This window comes from Paramisgurnus dabryanus, chromosome 4 (genome assembly GCF_030506205.2).
Source record: "Paramisgurnus dabryanus chromosome 4, PD_genome_1.1, whole genome shotgun sequence".
Classification (NCBI taxonomy): Eukaryota; Metazoa; Chordata; class Actinopteri; order Cypriniformes; family Cobitidae; genus Paramisgurnus; species Paramisgurnus dabryanus.
Genome location: NC_133340.1, coordinates 18,779,659 through 18,788,300, shown reverse-complemented (window position 1 = coordinate 18,788,300; position 8,642 = coordinate 18,779,659).

The following is an 8,642-nucleotide window of genomic DNA, read 5'->3' as shown; positions in this document are numbered from 1 at the left end:
TGGTTTTCTTTGCCATAACAAACATGCATCATAAAGACACAGTTATAGCAACCAGACTGTAAACCAAGTCAAGAGCCCAACTAATGAAATCAGTGATCACCATAATGGTGACTTTAAAGAAAATGCTTGTAAAGTCTAGTAAACACCTGTTTGTTCTCAGTAAGAACTGTTGTAAATGTATAACAGAAATAAAGTCAAAGTGGTTTCTAAGTGAAGATGGTAATGGTGTTTGTGTAAATGTTTAATTCTCCTCTGGTGATATATGGAGAGATTTAATGTGTTGTGTAATTTTCAGTTGATGTTCATCTAAGTCTTTGTGTCTGTAAGTGTTTCTGCTCATCTCTTCTCTTTTTTTGTTTATCTTTTCTTCAGTGATTCTGTTTATTAGCAGCAGGTGTCCATCATTAATGCTTCAGTACTTGAACTCATTGACTTGATTTCAGGTGGATCATAAGGAAACTAATGTAGGGAATAGTGAATGAGGGTGTAGGGCAGGGGTTCTCAAAGTCCGGACTCCGGTCCGGATCCGGACCCGACGGGAACTTGATCCGGACCCGCGTCCACTTCATATTACAAGTGCATTCATTTTTATGTGATTGATTAAAAGTGTGCATTTGCTAATTTACAAATGCATATTAAACTTGTAAACCATTCGTTTAGTTTTTTTTTTAAATTTAAAAGTATTCCTGGTCCGAAAATAAAACGAGTTATTTTAAAATTTCCTGTGTGACGCTGTAGCCATCACACTCAGATATTATGCACAGCTACTTCATGTACTACGGCTTTTGATCAGTAAGTCCTTATAAATCTGAAATCACTGTTGGTTTGAGTCGTTTATAACATGCATTTGAAAAAACACTCGTCATACATAATATTTATACATATTCTTTATTATCATGAAAATACCTGAAAAGGTTTGAAGAACAGCAATATAAATATATCCAGACATTTCCTGGAGCTGCGTGTGTCTGGTTCTTCGGCTGCAGCGCATATTGAGTTTCTGCACGAGAGCGCCCCCTGGCTTTTGGATGTAACGGCATTTCACCGTAATACATTGAGAAGCATATAGCAAGCATCATCAGCCAATTTAAAGGTGCACCCCTAATTTTGGTCATTGTCTCCGCAAACCAATCACACTTTTTTTGCCATGGTTTATGTATCTGATGGAAAACAAACTTTGCCATTTCTCTAATTAGGTTGCTCTGTATTTTGCACCTGGTTACTTTTGCCATATTTCTTGTGTTTATGGTTAAAAAATGTTTTTACTTTAAATGCAAAATACACTTGTTATGTTTTTCCCAAACTATTTGTGTTGATTTGTTATATAAACAAGTGATTTAGATAAAGTTATTACCATGCTTGACAATTTTTGTAATAACCAGTTTTTCCGGACCCATGAAAATGATGAGATTTCAGATTTGGACCTTTGAATGTAAACTTTGAGAACCCCTGGTGTAGGGTGTGATTTGGGACACAGTCTTTAACGGTGGACTCTCAGGGCTGTAAATTCACATTATTCTGAGAACTGTTTTTTTACAGAATGCAGAATTTAACAGTATACTTCTGTTTTTGTTAAAAAACAGAATCATACTGTTAAATTTGGCTGTTTTTTAACAGCAATTTTTTACAGTGATATGGTAGAATATATTTCAAATATATGTACAACTACATGGAAATGTATACGTAGATATGTGTTTGATATATTGTGGAATACATTTTACATATATGTAAAATTAGATGGAAATATATGTACATATTTATTGTAAATGTATGCACAATATGTGTCCATATATGAGAACATGCACATACAATGTATGAACATATATGGGGATATATACAGTATATATACATGAAACATCTAAAATATATAAAAACTTAATATGCAACCTGCAATATACAAACATTTATAACACATATTAACACAGACTGATGGGTAATCTATCAAAAGCCACCTTTATTTTCTTTTAATCAGGCACAGATACTAAACCCAATTTGAGATACAGAGCTACATAGGCCTATTAAAACCACAAGAGGTTTTGCATATGGTCAGTCAAAGGAAATGTGATGGGCTTTACATTACATTACATAAATGTGTTGCATTGCATTTACATAAATTACATTTTAAAAGAGTGCCATTAAACAAAAAATATACAAAATATAAATTAAATCCACTTAAATTACCAATGTCTAGGATCACAGGATGTGGTCTATGCATATATTGCAATATATTAAAGCATATAAAGACAAACTATTACGTGTAAAAAATATAGTGCCCTTTTTGTTCTTGATTGCAATATATTTTATGTATCATATATACATGTATGGTTTATGCATATATTTCAATATATTGGAAATTATAAATATTAAATCCCATACATGGGAATATGTTGCCTAATATATTACATGATATTTTCCAATATACTGCAATATATTTTTGTTTCGTAAGGGAACCACCCTTAATATGCTAGCAACTTCATAGTAATCCACCATAATATCTCAACAACAGCCAAGCAATAACCTATAAAACCCCATCAACAGTCTAGCAATCACCCAGAAAACAAGAGCAATAGCATAGCAACCAACCAGAATTCCACAACAACAACCTAGCAACCACACAGAACCTCAGAGCAACAGCCTAGCAACCGCCATAATTCCCTAGCAACCACAAAGAACGGCAGAACAACAGCCTAGCAACCACCCATATAGCCTAGCAACAGTCTAGCAATCACAGAGAAAAACCAAAGCTATACCCTAGCCACAATTAAAAAAAAAACTTAGTAACAGCCTAGCAACCACATATAATGCAATAGAAATAGCCTAGCACACAACGACAATACCCTAGCAATGATTTAAAACAGACACAGAATGCAACAGAAACAGCCTAGCAACCACCCATAAATCCCTAGCTACGATTTAAAACAGACACAGAATGCAATAGAAACAGCCTAGCAACCACCCATAATACCCTAGCAATGACTTTAAACTGACACAGAATGTAATAGAAACAGCCTAGCAACCACCCACAATACCCTAGCCACGACTTAAACAGACACAGAATGCAATAGAAACAGCCTAGCAACCACACAGAATGCTACAGGAACAGCCTAGCAACCACCCATAATACCCTAGCAATGACTTTAAACAGACACAGAATGCAATAGAAACAACCTAGCAACCACCCACAATACCCTAGCAATGACTTAGAATGCAACAGAAACATCATAGCAACCACCCATAATACCCTAACAGTGAATTAAAACAGACCCAGAATGCAATAGAAACAGCCTAGCAACCACCAATAATACCCTAGCAACGACTGAAACAGACACAGAATGCAACAGAAACAGACTAGCAACCACCCATATACCCTAGCAACAGTCTAGCACTCACATAGAAAACCAAAGCTATACCCTAGCAACCACTTAAAAAGCCCTAGCAATAGCCTAGGAAGCAACCAGAATGCAACAAAAACAACCTAGCAACCACGCATAAAACCCTAGTAACAGCCTAGCAACCACACAGAATGCAAGAGAAACAACCTAGCAACCACCCATAATACCCTAGCAACAACTTAAAACACACACAGAATGCAAGAAAAACAGCCTAGAAACCACCCATAATACCCTAGCAACGACTTACAGTGTGCAACAGAAACAACCTAGCAACAGTATGCAAAAGAAACAGCCTAGCAACCACACAGAATGCATCATAAACCGCCTAGCAACCACCCATAATACCCTAGCAACGACTTAAAGAAACCTAGCAACAGCCTAGCAACCACACAGAATGCAAGAGAAACCACCTAGCAACCACCCATAATACCCCAGCAATGACTGAAAACAGACACATAATGCAACAGAAACAGCCTAGCAACCAAACAGAATGCAACAGAAACAGCCTAGCAACCACTTATAGAACCCTAGCAACCACACAGAATGCAAGAGAAACAGCCTAGCAACCACCCACCCATAATACCCTAGCAATGACTTAAAACAGACACATAATGCAACAGAAACAGCCTAGCAACCAAACAGATAGCAACAGAAACAGCCTAGCAACCACTTATAGAACCCTAGCAACCACACAGAATGCAAGAGAAACAGCCTAGCAACCACCCATAATACCCTAGCAATGACTTAAAACTGACACAGAATGCAACAGAAATATCAACAGATAAAAAAAAATATCAACAGATTAAGTGAGAAACTTTTATTTTGAAATCATTCCTCTCGTGCGTTTACCGTAATGTCTAATTTATGTGCACACAGAAAAAAAACGGGGGGCTAGTTTGACCGTCTTTTTCGGAGTGGCGGCTGGCTTGACTGCAGTATAAAACTGGACATAACAGTGATGCTGGTTTACTTACCGGTATTGTAAGGGCCAGCATGAGGGACAAGGTTTAATTATCAAGTCTCATTAAAAATACAATTTGTATTTATGTGCCGAAAGATGGCGCCAGATCAACAAAAACAATGATGTTGTTTACTGACGCTCTGAAGCAGCGTGGAATTATGGGATTTGTAGTCTTTAACTTTAGCCATCAATCAGACGAGAACGAGAAATCACGTTGATGGATAAGGTAATCAAGTCTTATAAATGTTGCGTTTGATGACATCGTTTATTTCATTATGTAAGTTTATATGTGATGTTCAAAACGAAATTGTTAGTCATATTGATATTACAGTATTAGTCCAAATTCGATGGTAAACACAGCTCAGAATTAAGTTTTCAACTTACAATGATTTTTCACATAATGTATTGACAGTACAAATCTTATTGTGAAGTGTCTTAAAATGACCATTTATATTGCTGTACAATACCTTTTGATGTGCATATCGTCCGCGGGAAGACGCGCTGATTACAGTCTACACACTAATGTTGTGATCAATATAATAGCATACGTTTTTTGAAGGGTTACGAATCAAAACAACTCACCCATCGCGTAAAACACAAGCAGGATCAGAATCTCGGTCTAGTTAAATGTTGTCGTGAAGCTCTCTCTATCCAGATAATGCAACACCAAATTGATCCTCCCTCGTTTTGTTCCAAACTCTTCTTGGGTCGTTTGGTTGGCCCGTACGCTTACAGGAGCTGACACAACCAGCGGCAGACGGTACAGAGATATCCATAAGTCCATAAGCAAGCGCATAGTTCTGCATTTGTCCACAACACTGGCTGCGTCCGAAAACTCAAGGCAGTGAGGACTGTGAGGACTTGTGGCCTCGCTGCCTCATGAGGACATGACTTCGGACTCGGAGGCCTGAAGGCCGCTCAGAGAAAGGCTTTCCGACGCACTTCAAAGGCAGCGTGTTTGAAATAAAAACAGAGAGCGCCTTTGTGATAACTAATCACATATTTGAAAACTACAATACTAATTTCTCGCTAGAAATGAAATTAAAATGCTTAAAAAGTGAAAATATACGTTTATTTTCACTAAATTTGTGCTCCAGCCGCTTCCTTGGCCGCCATTTTATTTTTCCGAGCTCGACCAGTGTTCTCATGTGGGTTACGTCAGTAAAGGCGGTGACAAAGGGTCACATGGATATTAACGTCATTGACAGGAGACTGCACTGCCCCGTGTCAATGTTTTGAATGGAAATTTTCTCACGATTTACAAGTAGAAGAAAACATTACAGATATTGATAGTAATCAGCTGGACAAAATATATAACACTGGCCAAGTGGTTTTTGGAGATTTTACAGCAAATATCTTACAAATTGCACCTTTAAGTAAAACTATGGAGAGATAGAGGAGTTAAATAAAGTGTTCTGTGTATTTATAAGATAACTATACAATCTCTGAACAAACAGAACACAGTTAAATTCCAAACATTTAATATAATAGTTATATATAATTATATGTTGAATTTAAAGAGAATTGTCCAATAGCATCAATGCTATATTATAATTAAACCATACATGTTCCCTAAATAAACCATATACTAATTTTGTTCACATTTTCTATATATTTTTACCTGGTAATCCACAAGCCCCAATGTGAGAGCCTGTGTAGTAAATTTTATCTCACATTACTGTGAGCTGACTGGTGTATAGTTACAATAGTATACAATAGTTTAACATTTAATTTTTGATATTTGTTAGACAAGTGACTTACAGTGCATTCAAGCTATAGATATCAGCGTGTTCTCTGGGAATTAAACAAAAATTAACAAAATTCTCCAATCACTGATCCACAGAAACATTGCAGCAAGTTTTGTAGTAAACATCTTTATTTTCATAAAATAAGTAAACTGAAAACTAACTATATACTATATAATTCACATGACTCTACAGGGAAAGAAGGTATTTTTGCAACACAATGTGAATGCCCACATGGAAAATGCAAGTGCAAGTGTTTATAGTTGTGGCGAATTTTAATCAAGGTCCTCAAGGATGATTTCTTTGGGTCTCCTTTCCTCCATCCAGCAAAGTACGTCATGGAATCCTCAAAATGAGCAACATATTCACAACAGCACTGAAAGTATCCCTATCTGGCAATCCTGTCTCCATTCGAATCACACTTTCACTCATCTGAAAGGCTGAATACCTGTCATGACAGTTACTCGTTTGCCTTTGGAGTTAGTCTTTGAGAAGCTGAATCTCTGTTATGGAATGCTCTAACTCAATCTCAAGCTGGATTCTTCTTCTTCGTCCAGACCGCAGCTCTTCTTTAGTTGTGCTTTTATTTGGTTGTTCCTCAGAATTGATAGTGAGGGATCAGCCGGAGATGGTTCATCATCTTTGTCAGCCATAAATTGTAGCCATTTCCTCCTCTTTATAAATGGGTGGTGGAACATTTTTAGGCACATCAGCCCTATCCTGTCTCAGGGAGTATGAATGATCTTCCAAAATTTCTCCAGTGGGAACATCATTTGTGGATATAAACAAAACGGGGACATTTATCCCCTGCAGGAAAATGACAGCTGCAGATGCGAGAATGGACACTGGGCATCCGGTCAGCTCGTCTTAGGATAAATTCAAAATAAGCAGTGTTAGTTTTATGGAAGTTACACCTTTACAAATTAAAATTACAAAAATCACACTTTACTACTAAAATAACAAAGATTAATATCATTGTTATCCAATGCCTAACTAGTGCTGTTTACAAATAACTACAATCATTATTATTAGTGGGTAAAGCAAAGTTGAATAAAAGTCAATAAACCAGGTATTATTTTGAATATTTAATTAAACACATTTCTCGAAGTAACGTTAGCCTTTAATAAAACTGCAGCGGATCTAATCTATTAAACAGCAAAGTAAACAAGCTTTAAGATATTTTAAGAGAAAGACAGGTAAGTTATTTTAGCTGTTGATTTTGTAATGAAAAACGTTTATTCTTGCTAACTTAGCCTTTTAATTCCATCTGACCGTCAAAGTATCGTATCATTCGCGTGATGAGCAATATGCACCATTAAAGTTTGGTCGTGCATGGCCACATTAACCCCCGTCAAGTGAGCCGTCATCTGCAAATGCATGGTCAAGCCCAATAGCATCCAGCTGCAGCCCCGCAGACTCACCTCCGACTAGACACCAGTGGCTGGACACCAGTGGATAGACAGCCTACGTCATTCCGTTTCGCCGCTAATTTCCGTTTTCACCGCTGGATGAACAGCAATTTTATTTCATATTTTCACCTCTGGATAGACAGCATATTTATTTCATATTTTCACCTCTGGATAGGCAGCATATTTATTTTATATTTTCACCTCTGGATAGACAGCATATTTATTTTATATTTTCACCTCTGAATAGACAGCATATTTATTTCATATTTTCACATCTGGATAGACAGCATATTTATTTTATATTTTCACCTCTGGATAATCAACATATTTATTTTCGTTTTTCACCTCTGGATAAAAAGCATATTTTATATTTTCACCTATGGATAGACAGCATATTTATTTTCGGTTTTCACCAGTGGATAGACATTCTTTGCAGGCTTAATTGCACACGTCTTTTCCGTATTGTCATTTTACTTTAATGACTTAAAATATATAATATAAAATCTGTGTGCAAATTGAAATATCTTTATCATATCTCTTTACATAAAACAATTCTCAATAATATGCTTAATATTATAACATCAATAATTCATGCAAACTGCATTCACAAGAACCACCTTGAAAATATGTATTGTTCAGATCATTTCACAATTTTTTGTGACTTAAATTCAGCCTAGATCAATGGACTATAACGTTTTGTCATTACAACAGACTTGTACTTGTACTTGACCACAGTTTTTTTTTTTTTGTAAAAGTAACCACTTTTGTTTTTAAAATACGTAGATTCACATGATCAGACAATTTACCAAACAATCCAGATCAAATTAACACTTCGTGGTTTTGCAATATTTATTGGAAATTACACAAATCTTAGTAAAATTAGACAAATCTGACCATCAGAATGAAGATGCAACAGTCAGGCCGGTAAGGTTGTGGGTGAAGTTCCGATTTCAAGAGAAAATAAAACATGAACAGTTCCAAATAAACTATTGCACACTGTGCACACCACACCTCATTCCCGCGCCCTAAAACTGTCTAGCTAGCTTGTGCATTTGAATCTGATAAATCATCGACAGTTTATTATTTTTTCTTACTGCTGACATGTGCATGCGCGCATCAAATTTGAAAAGAGAAT